Source organism: Carassius auratus, unplaced genomic scaffold (genome assembly GCF_003368295.1).
Source record: "Carassius auratus strain Wakin unplaced genomic scaffold, ASM336829v1 scaf_tig00000254, whole genome shotgun sequence".
NCBI lineage: Eukaryota > Metazoa > Chordata > Actinopteri > Cypriniformes > Cyprinidae > Carassius > Carassius auratus.
In genome coordinates, this window is record NW_020523286.1 from 240,497 (window position 1) to 256,249 (window position 15,753).

A 15,753-nucleotide genomic window follows, 5' to 3' on the forward strand; every position below is an offset into this window, starting at 1 on the left:
CAAATATAGGACTCATTGCTCAGGGTTGATTCCTAAAAGCTAAATAGAAGGAAAATGGCTGCTATTGATGCACTTCATTGGTAAAGAGTGTATTACAAGCAATTATTCACCATTAGTGGGCAGTTCTGCCCACTATAGCCAAGAAGATCTGACTAACAGGCAGAAAATAAGATTGAAATGGTGTGTAAGGAGTTGAAAATGAAATTCAATACTGCATTTGTCCACAATTACCCCCTTGTTCACACGTTTTATGGCCACCCCCCCCCACCCCCCAAACATTTCTCAAAGCAGATTGGAAACTGGTATTACAATTTTTTTTTTTTTCAAAAGAGAGGAAAGAATTAGGGATTTGATGACAAAAAAGAGATTTTCTCTTGTACTGCAGAGTTGAGGGATAACATAAGCGTTTCTCAGCGTGTTTGATTGTTAATCGTAGTGGAGGGGCTTTAAGTACTAATGCTTTCGCTGCAAACCTGCATAAATAACTGAACATGATTCCAACATTTTTATGCAATTTTTGGGAGGAGTGTTTACAGCCAGAAATAGAGCAAATAACAGCTGTCTATTATTTTATTTTATTTTATTTTATAAAAGCAGCAATTTTTATAGATGCAGCATGTCAACAAAAATTCCTATTAAAAACAAAAAGTGGATCCCATTGCAAGAAACAAAAATAATCCACGTCCAGGCACTCACATAGCAGGCAAAATATAAAAAGCCTTAATTTTAAGACAGGGCTACGTGTTAATTAAAATTAATATGAATCAAATTATGGTGTACTGCTTCTTCAGTGAATTTTCTATAAATTGAAAGAGGATAAAAGAGGATAGTTTTCCCCCATGGGTTTTGTTAGAATCTCTCACTAAAATGAAGATGGTTCACCCTCCATCCGACCCCTCCTCAGCCCCCTAACCTCCCCACCTCTGTCCAGCCCCTCTCGCCCATCTCCACATGTCACATGTGGCTATTCCATCAGGCCATTATTGTAGGAAAAATTAATGTTCTCTTTGACAGGAGTATCATAGTTCAACCCCAGCATCACACTGTGCCTCAATGTCCATGAAAGGACCGCCAGTGCCCCACAAGGCAAAGACCCTCCCATTCTTCTCAGCTACAAGGAGTCCACATGGCAGTCCTTACAAGCTTGTTTTTGTACATCACAATTTTCTCCATCATTTGTATAATCTATTGTCTGTCTTTAAATGATAATTCTCCCTCTAGTATTTTATTTCAACACGTTAATTTTGTCTTCAGTGAAGACAGTTCATGCAAATCAGTGCAAATAAGTAAGTGCATGCAAGTGGTGCAATTTGTGTTATACAGAGGGTGCAGTTTTTCCTAAATAGTAGAGCACTGTGGGATTGCACAGAGAGCTTTTTGTTTGGTTTATTTGCTTGTGAAATCTTATCAACCATTTTATAAGCTTTATAGCCTAAAGTTGTTGTCATAGTAGTGAAATGGCCTTCTCTCATTTGTCTAGACAAACCCTTCTTTGACACTGAATTTTTACTGCTGCTTTGTGGCACATCTAACTGACAGTTTCAAAGTCATTCTGCTTATTTATTTTTCCATTTATTTCCTTCTGATTTCTTTTATATTTAGTATCCTGACTTCTGAAGTTTGACTGTTTCTCAACAGTGGATAGTGAACTTAAAAAGAAGTAAAACAACATTTTTGTTTTTCCACCATGCATCAATCGTTTATGGCACTAGTTTATCCCTGTTATTTAATACCTTTTGAGCTCTGATATTTGGAAATATTTGCTGGTCAAGCTCATGCATATTGCCAATATTTATTGTAACTTGACTGGTTACACAATGACAGAAAAATGACCTAAACCAAACGGAAATGTAATATATGACAATGACAAAGAAAACCCACTGTAAACAAAAAGACTGTACTAAAATTTGTATGCACATATGTTAATAATATCTATATATGATGCTTTTTATATGGTAGTTGTTTATGTAGCAACTATATATGTAAAAAATTTATAAATATATATATGAAGATATATATGTTAAATGTTAATATACGAAATTGTTCCAATTTCTAATACTTTTCATATATGATTTTGCTTCATGCGACAATATATGTTCATATATGGAAATGTAATATATTTACATATATTACGTTTGTAAATGGGAAAATTTGCTATACAGAGACACCTGATATAGAACTATATTTAATTATATAATTATATTTAATTTTAATTTTAATTTTAATTTTAATTTTAATTTTAATTTTAATTTTAATTTTAATTTTAATTTTAATTTTAATTTTAATTATTCATTGTATTTCGATATACATGAAAATCTAGTGCATGCTTGCTATCAGTTTAGGAAAATGTGAGAAAGATGGGCTCATTTTCAGTTGTGCTTTTGTCAGATTGTGTGGATGGACCACTTTGCAGCTTCTGTCGAGTGGAGAAAACTTGTGGGTTTCAGTAAATGTGCTGTGATGGCTGCTTGCCAGAATGAAATGCAACCCTGCTGGATTCACAACACCAACAGGTGCACAAGCCTCTCTCAGTCTTCTCATGTGCCAGCAGAGGCAGAGCGCTTCTCACTGCACCTCTGGAAAACACATTAAACAGCACTGCAGCTTAGTTCAGATGAAAATTATGCAATGCCAGACCTAATCTCCATTAAGCCCACTTTTGGACCTGATCAGAGCTATGGACGGATTTCTAAGGCCTTGACTGCATGTCTTTTCTGTGTTTCATCCACTGCTGGACATTGAGACCAGTCCAAACATCGGACATGTGGAGAAGGAATGAATGCGGTAATAAAGCCGTAGGCTGCTTTACTACCACAGTCACTCCTCCTCCTCCAACAGATGCTTTGTGCTGGTGGCTGATTGGGTTTTAGAGTGGGAGACGTTCTGCTATGGTTGTCTGATGTGTGCAGTGTTTCTGTTGTTAGTTGTTGTAACTGGAGAAGAAAACAACACACACCCGTTTTAATGAACAGGTTTTACTAAAACCAACCATTCAGTATAATCAGTCATGCTTTTTGTTTCGGGCCCCGTAGCAACAACGCCACCCCTCAAGGCACTCGAGTCATCTAGTAAAGCTTCCAGCGCCAGTATTAATGAGCATTACACTTGCAATTTCACTCTGCAACATTAGTGTCAGATTGATTGGGCCGTAACGGGTAGTTATTGTGTGTGAGTGCAATATTAACAAAATTAACAAATTATTAAAACTATCTAGTTATTATAGTCATTTAATTTTATTAATTACAAGATTTTTATATTTATAAACATTTTATATTTAATTATAACTCATTTATATATTTTTCATATATATATATATATATATATATATATATATATATATATATATATATATATATATATAGTTATTTTATATTATAGGATATTTTTGTATTTATTTTCATTCATTATTTTTTAATTGTCTTAGATTTGTTTATTAACGTATAATTTAGAATAATACATTTATATTTATTGCATTTTATATTTACTTTTTTAGAAGACATTTGTTTACTTTATATTTTATTATAACAATACATGTATATTTCTATCATTATATATTTACTCTTTTAAGATACTTTTATATTGATTTTGTATATATAGGCTATATACAGTATACACATACTTAATTTATTGTCTTAGGAGACTTTTATATGTATTTCAATTTATAATTATTTTGTAATTATAATTTTTTTTTTATTAACACACCAGTATACACACACACACACACACACACACACACACACACACACACACACACATATTATACATTCATATTTACTGCATTTTATATTTACTTTTAAGAAGATGTTTATTTTCATTTATAATTATTCTTTAATTATTCTCTTGAATTGTTATTTTATAATACATTTTTATTCTTACATTTTATATTAATTATTTACAGGATTTATATAATTATATTATATATTAGAATACTTATTTTCATTTATATTTATAATTTATTACTATATTTATTCTCCACATTTTCTATATTGAATAACAATATTATTTTTCACAACAAAATTTCATTCAAAAGAACTTAAACTGTTACAGTAAGTTAAACCATTTAGTGATTTATCAGTGTATTAGACACTAACAACATTTTAATAAATTGTAAAAAAAAATATATATATATTAAAAAAAACATTTTGGCAATGCTGTATATTAATATAATGCATTTCAGCATTTCAATCAATACTCTTTCAAAGAAATGCATCCACAGACTTGTAAGAGAAGAGAAAGAAAAATGGCAAATATCATTTTGTATCATTTTGTGTGTGTGTGTGTGCAGTTGGAAGATTTGTGTTTTGGAATGAAGGAACTTTGGCTAGCATTTGATGTTAGGAAGGGAGAGCGAATAGGCTGTGTTTCAGCACTGGGGGATCAGAGGCAGAGCAGTGCTCACCAGCTCTCCCTTTGATCCGTATCCCCAGGCCTCCCTGCCTGAGCCACGCGCACAACTCAGGCCTCACCAGTGATTCCTGACAACTGTCTGCTAGAGATAAGGGAGGGGGACTCCAACCTCTCTCCTCTCCTCCATTAGCACAGCAGCCACTTTAAACTGGATGAATTATATTTAAGAAGCCTGCACAGGGGTTGCCAAAAAAGAAAAAAATATTATATGAGAGAGAGGGGGTGAGAAAGAGAGAGAGAGGGAGAAAGAAGATGATTGAGTTTTGGTTCACTTCTTTTTTGCAGCTTTTTGACGAGACATTGTGCACCTGAATGTCAATGAGAGAATCTATGTGCCGTCTCTGCTATTATTACCAGTGCGATTATTAAGCTGCTCGCCGGGCACGGTGTCAGCTGGCATGTGTCACCATCAACAAATCAAAAGACTAAATACATGCATATTTACATCACCCCCATGCTCCGAGAGCAGAGGAGAAATACTTGTTAATTAGAACCCGTCTTAAATACAGATGCTGTTTCAATTTGGCAAGAGTTAAAAAGTAAGAGGCTTTAAAAAAAAAAGAAGAAGAAGAAGATGAGACCTGCTCAGAAGCTGCCAAGAAAATCAGGGGAATTTAAATCATATCCACTGGCAGAATGTTTTCTGCATGAATTTATTTGGTTTCTCTCTCACTTCCTATCTCTTCCCCCCTCTCTAGCGCAAGCTGAGAGAAATTGAAGTCTTGTGCGTGTGTTAATGAAACATAGTAGGTTTCTCAGGTCACTCAAATACATATGTAAATTTCACATTCAACATCTCCAACGGGTCTAGACTCAAAATAGAGTGTCTGTCATATAACCGCATGTGTGGAAAGACAGAAAGATATTAAGAACATAATTATGATCTCCACTACATCTGCTGATTATTTAGAGAGAAGCAATGACCTTAATCAGGGTGAATGCCACACATATTTTTTTATTTCTTATTTTTGCTGTCTTTTCTTTGTTTTGTCTATTTTTCACACACGATAAATGAAATATTGTAGTCTAGTAGAGTCCACACATTCTCATTACTGGGCCTCTCTATTCATTGCACTTTTTCTGCTCAGCATCTCTGATCGGTTTCACTCTCTTACTCTCTTTGCTCTTCTTATTCTCTTACATAGATGAAAGGCTGCAGAAGACAATAAGCACAATTTAAATTCAAGAGTGTTTGTGTGTGAAAGCGAGCTGTTGCATCCTGATAAATAAGGGATATAAGAGAATGTGATTTACATTTATCTCGCAGAGGCAGCCCAGGAGACGAGGATTTAAGCGAGACCAGTACACTCACTGCATTGTGGCTGAACTGCAGGAGAATTAACTGTTAGGTTGAAAAATACTATTACTTATTAATATTACCTCAGCATTTACAATAGCCTAAATACCCGATTGCGTGTATTCATGCATATTGTATATTTGTTTCCATAAGATAGATTCCATAAGCTATAATCTTATTTACTTATCATGAACAAGGCAGTCCTCGAAAAGTTATTTAAAGCACTATAAAAAGTGCTTGAACAATATGAACATACATTTTTACAGTTATTATTTTCATAAAGCATTAATGAAGTCTATTATTCCGTTTTTATTTATTTATTTTTTATTAAACGGACATATTTGTGTCTTAGTGGTTACATATTTCTAAACAAGGAGTTACTGGGAATATAAAATTGTTGCATATCTCACCAGTAGAGTTTTATTTATGTCTTTATATATTAATTTATTAATTCATTTTTTGAAGATTGTTTATTTATTAACATTTATTTTTATTTTTATTTATTGCTAGATTTTTATATTAATTGACATTTATATTTTATTATAACAATACATTCATATTTATTCTTACATTTAATATTTACTTATTTGGGTGACTTTTATTTTCTATTATTTTATTTGAATATTATTCTATTTACATCTATATATTTTAATTTATTGTCTTAGGAGACTTTTATATGTATTTTCATAAAGATTTTTTATTTATTCTCATAGATTTTTATATTTATTGACATTTATATTTTATTATAATACATTTATGTTTATATACATTTTATATTTACTTTTTACAAGATTATGTAAGATAATATTATTTGTATATTAGAATGTATATACTTATAATTGTTTGTATTTATTGTTTATATTTATAATTTATTTTTATATTTATTGTCAGATTTTTTTATATTGAGTATTTTTTATATTTTATATTATTATTAGCAACTTTACAGAAAATTATTTAATATTTAGTAGTAGTAAATATGTATTTTTTAAATTATTTTTATGTTATTTTTAATTTGTAAATGTTATATTTTAAAATGTAACCATAATGACAGCTTATACTGATTTATAGTAGGAATTATGCTATTCATTTGTCTTATTCTTAAAAATGTAAAAACATAGTAAATATTTATTTGATTTGATTTGTTTTGATTTTTCAGCTGTGGTAACAGGTCTATACACTAGTGAGTGAGTCAGTCTACAGGGTCACTGAGTATGAACAGCAAAACTTCCAAAAATTATGAACCTTATGAAAACACTACGAGTTGAGTTGGGTTGGGTTGGGTTGGGGTGGGGTGGAGTTTGTCTTTGTGCACGTGCTTCCTGTTAGTTCCAGATGCCAGTCTGACAGGTGTGAAGTTATGATTAATATTACAGCCTCGCAAAACTACAAATGCCAATCACCCTGCCCCCTCCACAGTTTATGACAGACTTTTGTAAGCTTGTCTTATTGTTTTGGATTTTGTATGTAAAGCTACAGTAGTTTTCCATTTTCTGTGATGTGGTTTTACAACATCTCTAGGTTTTCCTCCGCCTCCTCCCCTTCCTTCATGCTCTCTCGCCGTCCGTAGCGCTGCAGTCCCCAGCTGGCTGACACTAACTGCCCCGCTCTCTCCTCTCAGACTCCAGCTGAGAGCTATTTCACTATTTATTTACATGTAATTATCCCTATGAAGTGCAGATATTAACACTGTCAAGAACAATTTGACTTGACATTCTTCACTAGGCCTGCTCCCTGCTGTTTTTAGCAAACAAACACCCCCTCCTCCCGCCTCCTACGCCAGCTCTCCACCTTGCATTATTCTTGGACGGCGTTAGCTGCTCCCGAGCCGCTCCTTGTGAAATCATTTAAAGCAGATATTTAATTTGGCAGAAGCGGAGGCGGCGGCAGCGCCAGGCGTGAAAAGACCGGCGGGTGGGATGAGAGGTCAGAGGGGGATGTTTTTTCCTTGTGACTGAATCTATCTCACACATCCGCAAAACACTGAATAAAATAATCAGATTGCACCTCACACTTTTTCCTATATCAGCTCAATAGGACGCATTAACCTTTGGTTAACTCCAGGCCTTGTAGCACTTTAGGACATTTAGGGTCCAGTGGTACTGAAAAGCCTTGTCTGTGTTACACTAGAGCAGACTCGCAGTGATTGCAATGCAACATATTTCTAGAAAAAATGTTTTAAGAAGCGATTTTTGAAGATAAATACAAAGTGTCATAGACTGTAGTGACACTGGGCAGCAAAGCAGACAAGGCTTTATTTATATGTAAATATAGATGGGAAAAAATTGGAAAAAATCCATCTATCCATCAATCCATTTGTTTACTAGATTAAAAAACACATATTAATATAAAAAGCTACTTGTTTTGTATTTTTTTATATTTATTGTGAACAATTAACCTTTATATTTGATAAATAATATCAATAATATAATAATAATAATAATATCAATTTATAAATAATTTCAAATAAATAGATTTTGTTTGCTAAAATAGCTTTTGTTAAATAACTGTTTTAAGCAATTTTAAAATATTAGTTATATATGTGCTCTGTACTTCCCCATGATATAATATACAGAGTTTATTAGTAATTTTCTGTGCTGTTTGGGTGGACAATATGTGCAATTTTGCAGACTTTGGCAGAGGAAAGTCTGCAAATAGTACTTTCTTATTTGTAGCAATCCTGTAAAATTGATTTAGAAATATTTAGGTAGATGATGTGTACACATAAAAAATGGTGTAGACACAGTTATCAACAATTTCTTTGACAAATGCTATTAAATAAATGGCAAGTATCACACTGAATTAATTGTGAAATGCAGAAAAATATTAGTTTTTTGTTTTTAAATGATAAACAATTTGTGTATAACAATTTGTTTTGGGATTATAATTGTACTAAAACTGTACAAAATATTTATTTTTCCATGTTTGTTTTATGTCTTGACATCTGTTGGTGTAAGTGATTTTCTCTTTCACTCAGCACATTGATCCCATCATGCATTATCAGAGCCCTGGGTTACTATACAGGGTTAAAAGAGCCATATGCAGAATATTTCCTACAGATAACATGTTGTGAGAAGTGACAGCTTGTGTGGTTGCACGCTAATCGCTCTCATCTGGGCCCAGCTTGTCAATGCCCACTTTCTGTCAATGTCAATCACATGCCTAATTTGAAACAATTAAAGACTCCCCAGCCGCCTCAGCCTCCACTTCCACTCTATAAGACAGTCTGTGCCATCCCCTCTCACAGTCAAGCACCCACCCCCAGCCTCTCTGCTTTTGGCCCACTCTTCTTTTCACTTTCAATTAATGTGTTGTGGCCAATTAGTGCAGTGACATCGAGCCAGGAGAGGAAATCATCTATGTCATCTGCTCCCTGCCACTAGGGGAGAGAAAGATCCCACGAAGGTCTCGCCGTAAACAGACGGGTCTACTAATTACCCACCTCTGCCTCCAGCCGTGACAAAACCACTAATTGATTTTATGCAATAGTGTTTATTTCAAAAATAGCCATTTTGTCACTCGGGTGGGGGTCTTGTTTTGTCTGGGGCGACTGCACTGATGCCATGATGGTCTGATTCTTCAGTGTGTGTTCATGTAATGTTAGCGTGATAGACTCATAATGTCTTTTCTACTGTAGCTACTAGCTAATAGGTGATGATATATGGAAATTAATATATATTGCATGATTAGCCCCTTGCACTTTTTATGTTGAGGCTTTATATTGAAGAATATCAGTGAGGAGAGAATTTTATAATAATTTCTGGAACTACAAACTGCAAAATTTGTGGTCAGTAAGATTTATTTTATATTTTTTTAAATAAATTTTCACATTAAATCAAAATTACAGTAAAGGTGTAACATTATTTACATTATAAAAAAAGTATTTAAATTAAATACTGTTCTTGTGAACTTTCTATTCATCAAATCCCTGAAACCCTGAAAAAATGTAACCTGGTTTCCATAAAAATATTAAGCAGCAAAAAAAAAAAAGAAAAAATTAGCAAATTAACAAATTATTATGTTTTCTGAGGAATCATGTGACAATGGGGACTGTAGTTATATTAAAATGTATATTTTAAAATGTAATAATATTCAAAATTTTACTGTCATCAGTCTTGTTGAGGATGAGAGGCTTCTTATAAAATCTTACTGAATTTTTTTTTTACAGCTCTTACTCTAACTTTTGAAAGATAATGTACAATGGTGTGAATCTGAGAAGTAAGTAACTTGAAAGAATTATTATTAATAATAATAATAATAATTTTGCTGTTATTATTATTCGTGATTTATATTGTATATATTTTTCTATATATTTTTTAAGTGTGAATTTGGGGAGGGAGTAAATTGAAAGAATTGTTTTTATTATCAATAATACATTATAACAAATAATATTATAATTTTATATTAATTATTATTAATAATTATTTGTATTTTGTATATTTTGTATATTATTTTTAATTATTTACATTAAATGATTGTTGCAATTCTGTATGTTGTCACTTGTGGTGCAGAAAGACACACTTTTTTTGGAACTAATGAACATCTCAGCATGAGTCATGGTTGTATTGCCCAGATCGGTGTGGAATTACATCACTCAACACAGCATTCAAGAACTACCACGCTCAAATGTCCACATTTCCATTTTTGTGTTTTCCTGTTTGCTATCTTGCCTCTTGACATTGTTTGCTAGTTGATTCCGGCATTGTGGGTGTTGGGGTGTTTGAGGATTACGGCTTCTCTCTGAAAAGCGACTTTCCGACAAAGAATGGCAGCGCTTCTTTAATTACGACTACATTGCATCAGATATTGCCCCTGAAATGTAATGCTGAAGTCGGTGAGTGTTTTTATACTCATGTCACTCAAGAGAACATTGTGCTCTGTTTGCTAATCCCCAAATCCAATATCGTTTTTTGGAAGCATTGTTTTTTTTATGTATGTAGTGTATTCACACCGCATCTATCCCCCTTAACTCAGTTCATTTACTGCAGCTGATCTCTGTAAGTATGATATTAGGACTGGAGGGCTGAGGGTTGGACATGTAACCTTTAGCTGTGCAGATAGCCTTGTGACATCAACCCTTGTAATTCCAGCTCCCTGCACAGGTGACATTTTCCCAACATGCTTGTGTATATTCCAGCGAAATGAGAGCCGCTCTCTTACACACCAGCAAATCCAGTATTGGACAGATTAAGCTGAGTGTGGATGTGTGTAAAAGAGAGATTTTGTGTATTGTGAGTTAGCTGGCCCACAGACACAGACTGTCCTCCTGGAGTCTCCACCCACATTTGTCCTACTGCGCGCTCTCTCTCTCTCTCTCTCTCTCTCTCTCTCTCTCTCTCTCTCTCGCTCTCTCTCTCAGAGCAGGTGGACAGGCCAGATTTTGGGCTGTATTGTCAGGGACTGTCTTTTTTGAGTGTCTTTTTATGCTATAATAGCTCTCTACAGGGGATTCACCAACAGTTAAACCTACAGCATAACGCTGGTTGTTCTTAAGAGTGTATTTTGGTTTAAAGAAAACTTATAATCTATTGACAAAACTTGGCAGCATGAGAAAACAGCTTCCTTTGTCTGTAAAAAAAGAAAAACTGATGAATTTATATATTATATTATTCAATTTTATTAATGTAATATATATATATATATATATATATATATATATATATATATATATATAAATTATATTAGTATCATATATAATAAAATGCATAGACTAATTATAATTATGAATTATCTAATTGGTTTGATTATTATTTTTATTTTTATGAATATTATATTTTATTTTTATGAATATTTGTAGTCAATAATTTTTTCTAAAATGGTATGGGATTTATTTATTTTTTAATTGCTGAGAAATTGCTAAAAAAGTCACAAAGAATTACAAAGAAACAGTTTCCTTGGTCTGTAAAAATAGAAGAAAAAAAATACATATTTTTATATTATTATATTTTAAACGTAATATGTATTATATATGCTTTATATTAGTAAACTATATAATCAAATGTATAGACTGATTATAATTATTTATTATTTAATTGTTTGATTAATATGAATAAATATAATTATATTATATTTATTCATATTTGTAGTCATCCGTTGTTACAAAAATGGAGTGGGATTTACTTTGAAACTATTGTTACTGACAAATTGCTATTCAATTTCACAAATAATTACAAAGAATTGGCAAGTAACACTGAATTAAATCTGAAATGTTGAAGGACACTGAAATAGTATTTTCTCGTACATCTTACAAATTATTTTTTGAAGTTGTAATTAATGTTTAAAAACAAAATGTATATTTTAATACTGTTGTTGTTGAGTGATATCAAAGTTGTATCAAAGCCTATAGTAACCACTGGGACATGGCGTTGACAATATACAACAACCTCTAAATTTATATTCATCCACCATATGACAGCAGATTGTATCGTGATATAATTATTATTGATACATCACATTATTAATAAAGAATAGTGCTATTAAGCCATCTTCTGTGTAAGTGTTTAGTTCCAGTTTTGTTGAATTAGCCTCTCGTTTTTTTCCTGTCATCGCATTTCAGTTTTGTTCCAGTTAAGCATGAGCCTCGTTCAAAATCCAACAAAGAACCAAGTCACGTCAAACATTTACTCAGACAAAAAATATAATTTGACAGTTAAGGAAATTATGGTAGTGTGAAAAGCTTTCCTTTTTATTGCCACTGCGCTGTTTGTTTATCTGAAAGGATGCACATTGTATCAATTTCCAGTTTTACATTTACACTGCTGCAGGCTAGAGGGCTCTGAAGTTGAGAGAATTAATTACTTTTTATTATTATTTATAAAGTAATCTATCTGTTGGGAGACAGAAAGTGAAAAGGAGCGAGAGAGGGAGAGGAGCGAAACGCCTGCAGCTATGTCCTTTAAACTGGATCCTGCCTGGCATTATCTGCACTAGCAGCTCTCACACAGACCCACAACAAATGAAAGCCTAGCTACTGGGGGGATGCTTCACAGAATGAAAGAGAGAGAGAGAGAGAGAGAGAAAGAGGAAATAGTTGGGCTGGGGTGGGGGGTGAGGGCTGTGGGGGTGGGGAGTTACTTTGAAAGGGCTCAAGAAAGTTAAGTGTGTCTCAGCCGGGGTGTTCGCACTGTGTGCTGGTGTGGGTCGCCCTGGATTTGTCCTCTGGTGTTTGTGGACCTGGAGAGTCGCACTGCCCGGGGATGTTGTTTTGTCAGCCAGATTGATTGGCAAATATTCCAGCTTCCTCCCACCAGCCGTATCAGATACAAAAAGGTTACACATGTGGAAAGAATATTGATTTTTACTTCGCAATGGTAGTATGGAAGGAAATAATAGATTACAAGTCTGCATCCGACTGGGCTGTGGACTCTACTCGGTTGTAGTCTTGGTTTCTAACTGCAGGCAAGGTTAAGAGAGCTTATATATGTTGCCCTTTAACAGAATCTTAGGCTTATATTAAAAGTTTATGTACACAATTTAAGAGATTCCTAAAAATTATAGTGATTTAGGAACCATTTTCTGCAAACCATATTTTACTTAACTCTGATGCTTTGAAACTAATATGAAAAAGTACTTTGATAGTTTCTTAAAATCTATGGGTTAAATTTAAGATTTTATTTGATTCTATTTTTCTATTTTCTATGTCTATTCTATATCTATTTAATTTTATTCGAATTTTTTTTCAATTTGTTAAATTTCATTACCCTTCCCATTTTTATTTTCCCCTATTTTATTTATTTCATTTTATCCCATTTTATTTATTAATTTTCTTTTACAAACTGATTGGCAATGTTATGATAATATTTATACTAGAACATAATTTCATCTTTTTATTTATTTATCCAGTTTTAAATTTTTCCCAATTTTGTTATAATATGTATATATATATTTTTTTAATGTACAAACTGAGTAACAGTGTTATTTTCTATACTAATCATTTAACTTATAATTATTTTACTTTACATAATTAGTGGCAATGTTATTTTCTGAGCTAATCATTTATCATTTATTTATTATAGATAATGATTTAATTCAATATTTATTTCTCCAATTTAATTTTTTCCCCATTTTACTTTCCCCAATTTTTTTAAACATGTATTTAAAAACTGACTAACAGTGTTTTTTTTTATACTTATCATTTAACTTACATTTATCCTGAAACATTCCCACTATTATAGTCTCTTAAGAAAAGTGTCTTCTGTTTTCTTCAAAAAACTATTCAACTTTAGCACAGCGAATCCCCATGACAAAAATTGTGGCTGATATGTGAGCCCTTTCTAAAATGGTTTCAGCCCTTCTGTTTTGCGGTTGTCCCACTGTGAGTGCAGTAGCCCATGTAAAGAGTTCACAGGCCGTCCTGCTGTTTGTTGTGTTTGTGTTGTGGCTCCATGTGCACTTTAAGTTGAATGTCCTAATTACAGCTGGCTGGGCGCTGCGGTTTAAGGCAGGCCTCTCTCTGCGGTGCGCTGTGCGGCGAGAGGATTGAGCTGACAATAGCCTCACCACGTGCTGCCTCTCGTGATAAAAAGCCAGGCTCTACCTCTCACCGTGCTGGAATATTCTCCGTTTGCCACTTTAATTGATGTCAATGAGGTTATGCTAAATTTGAAGATTTGAATAATTTGTCTTCCAGCACAATAATGGCATCACCCAGGCTACAGGCTGCTTAAGCGCAGGGCTGAATGGAGGTGTCAAGCACCCGGCGCTCTCTGCCCACATTCTGGGCTGACACCCCTTGTGTCGGCGTCCCCCGCTCATCTGATTAAAACACCACTCCTGGGGAGATGCTGAACTTACATAGGCTCAAGCTATACTATTAGCTCAAATTACCTCATATTACAGTGAAACGTCAGCATTTGGGGAATACAGAGGATTACAGAATTTCATGACTTCATTGTGATTTGCAGGAAATTCTTGTTATTCAATTTCAGACATTACATTTTGCAATGTAAAAGCTACTATATGATTTCAAAAGACTTGGAATATATTGCCTTTATGCAGTATGGGCACCTCCGTGGTGCTTTGATGGCGTTTTTGTAATTTTTCGAGCATAAAAAGGTAAATATGGCTAAGTCTTCCAATGTCACATAAAGCGTTTTGTTGTGATGAACACAATGAAATTTGAAACAATATGCATATGTATCAAATCCTGCAAAGACTTCAAGTGATGCTAACTTTGGATCAACATACAAAATTGTCAAACAATATTCTTACGTGGTAAAATTACCCTTATATTGTAATCACACTGCTTCCTTATACATTTGATTTGTCAGCTTAACTGAATACATAATGTTATCTAACCATAACTATTTTATTACTGCCATATGGACATTACTTTGATACACTCATCTGTGGCTAATACAGCTGCTTTGAAACAATGTGTATTGTGAATATATGCTGCACATGGTGCCGGTCAGACAGCAGTGTTTGTCTTATGCTGTCTAACATCTTTAATACTTTGCTATTTAAAGTCACGATTAAATGGAAATAGCAACTTTTCTGTATTGTGTCATATATTATAGAGTAAAAAGTATTCTTAAAAAAGTCCAAATGTAAGGCAGTGACTTTGGTCTATCCGTCAGTTGTTGATTAGATGGAGGTAAATCTGAATGGGAGCTTGCAGTGTATTGTAAGAAAGGGGCGGAGTTTATACAAACAAAGTGATTGGAGAAGTCTTGCATACATCATCAGAATTATGAAGTCAAACATTTTTTGAGGTCAAACATTTTTTTTTTAAATTAAATGTAAGCACAGGTGAATTGTTCATCAATAATGTGCATAAAGGAAACAGATGAATTTCAGTTCATGCCAATATTAATATGCCATGCATTCAACACAATAGTGCTGCATACAGTCCTTTGAGGGGCATTTCATTTAACGGCTAGAGCTGAATATAATCAGACCTCAATTAAGCGCCTGTTAAATCTGTCTCCCCTCCAGCTGCCCATTCAGTCCCTGTCGGGCAGGCGGCTTGCCCCTGACCCATCGCCCCGTGTCCAGGGTCATACACCAGCACTCAGCGGCGTGACAGCCCACTGTGTGCTGCCCCATTAATT

General features: G+C 33.6%; 1 protein-coding gene across 4 annotated transcripts in view; it reads left to right on the top strand.

The window, feature by feature from the left end:
- The window catches only part of pax7b (paired box 7b), a 49,448-nt gene that overhangs the window by 25,983 nt on the left and 7,712 nt on the right, over positions 1-15,753 (top strand). The gene's annotated exons all lie outside the window — the stretch shown is intronic.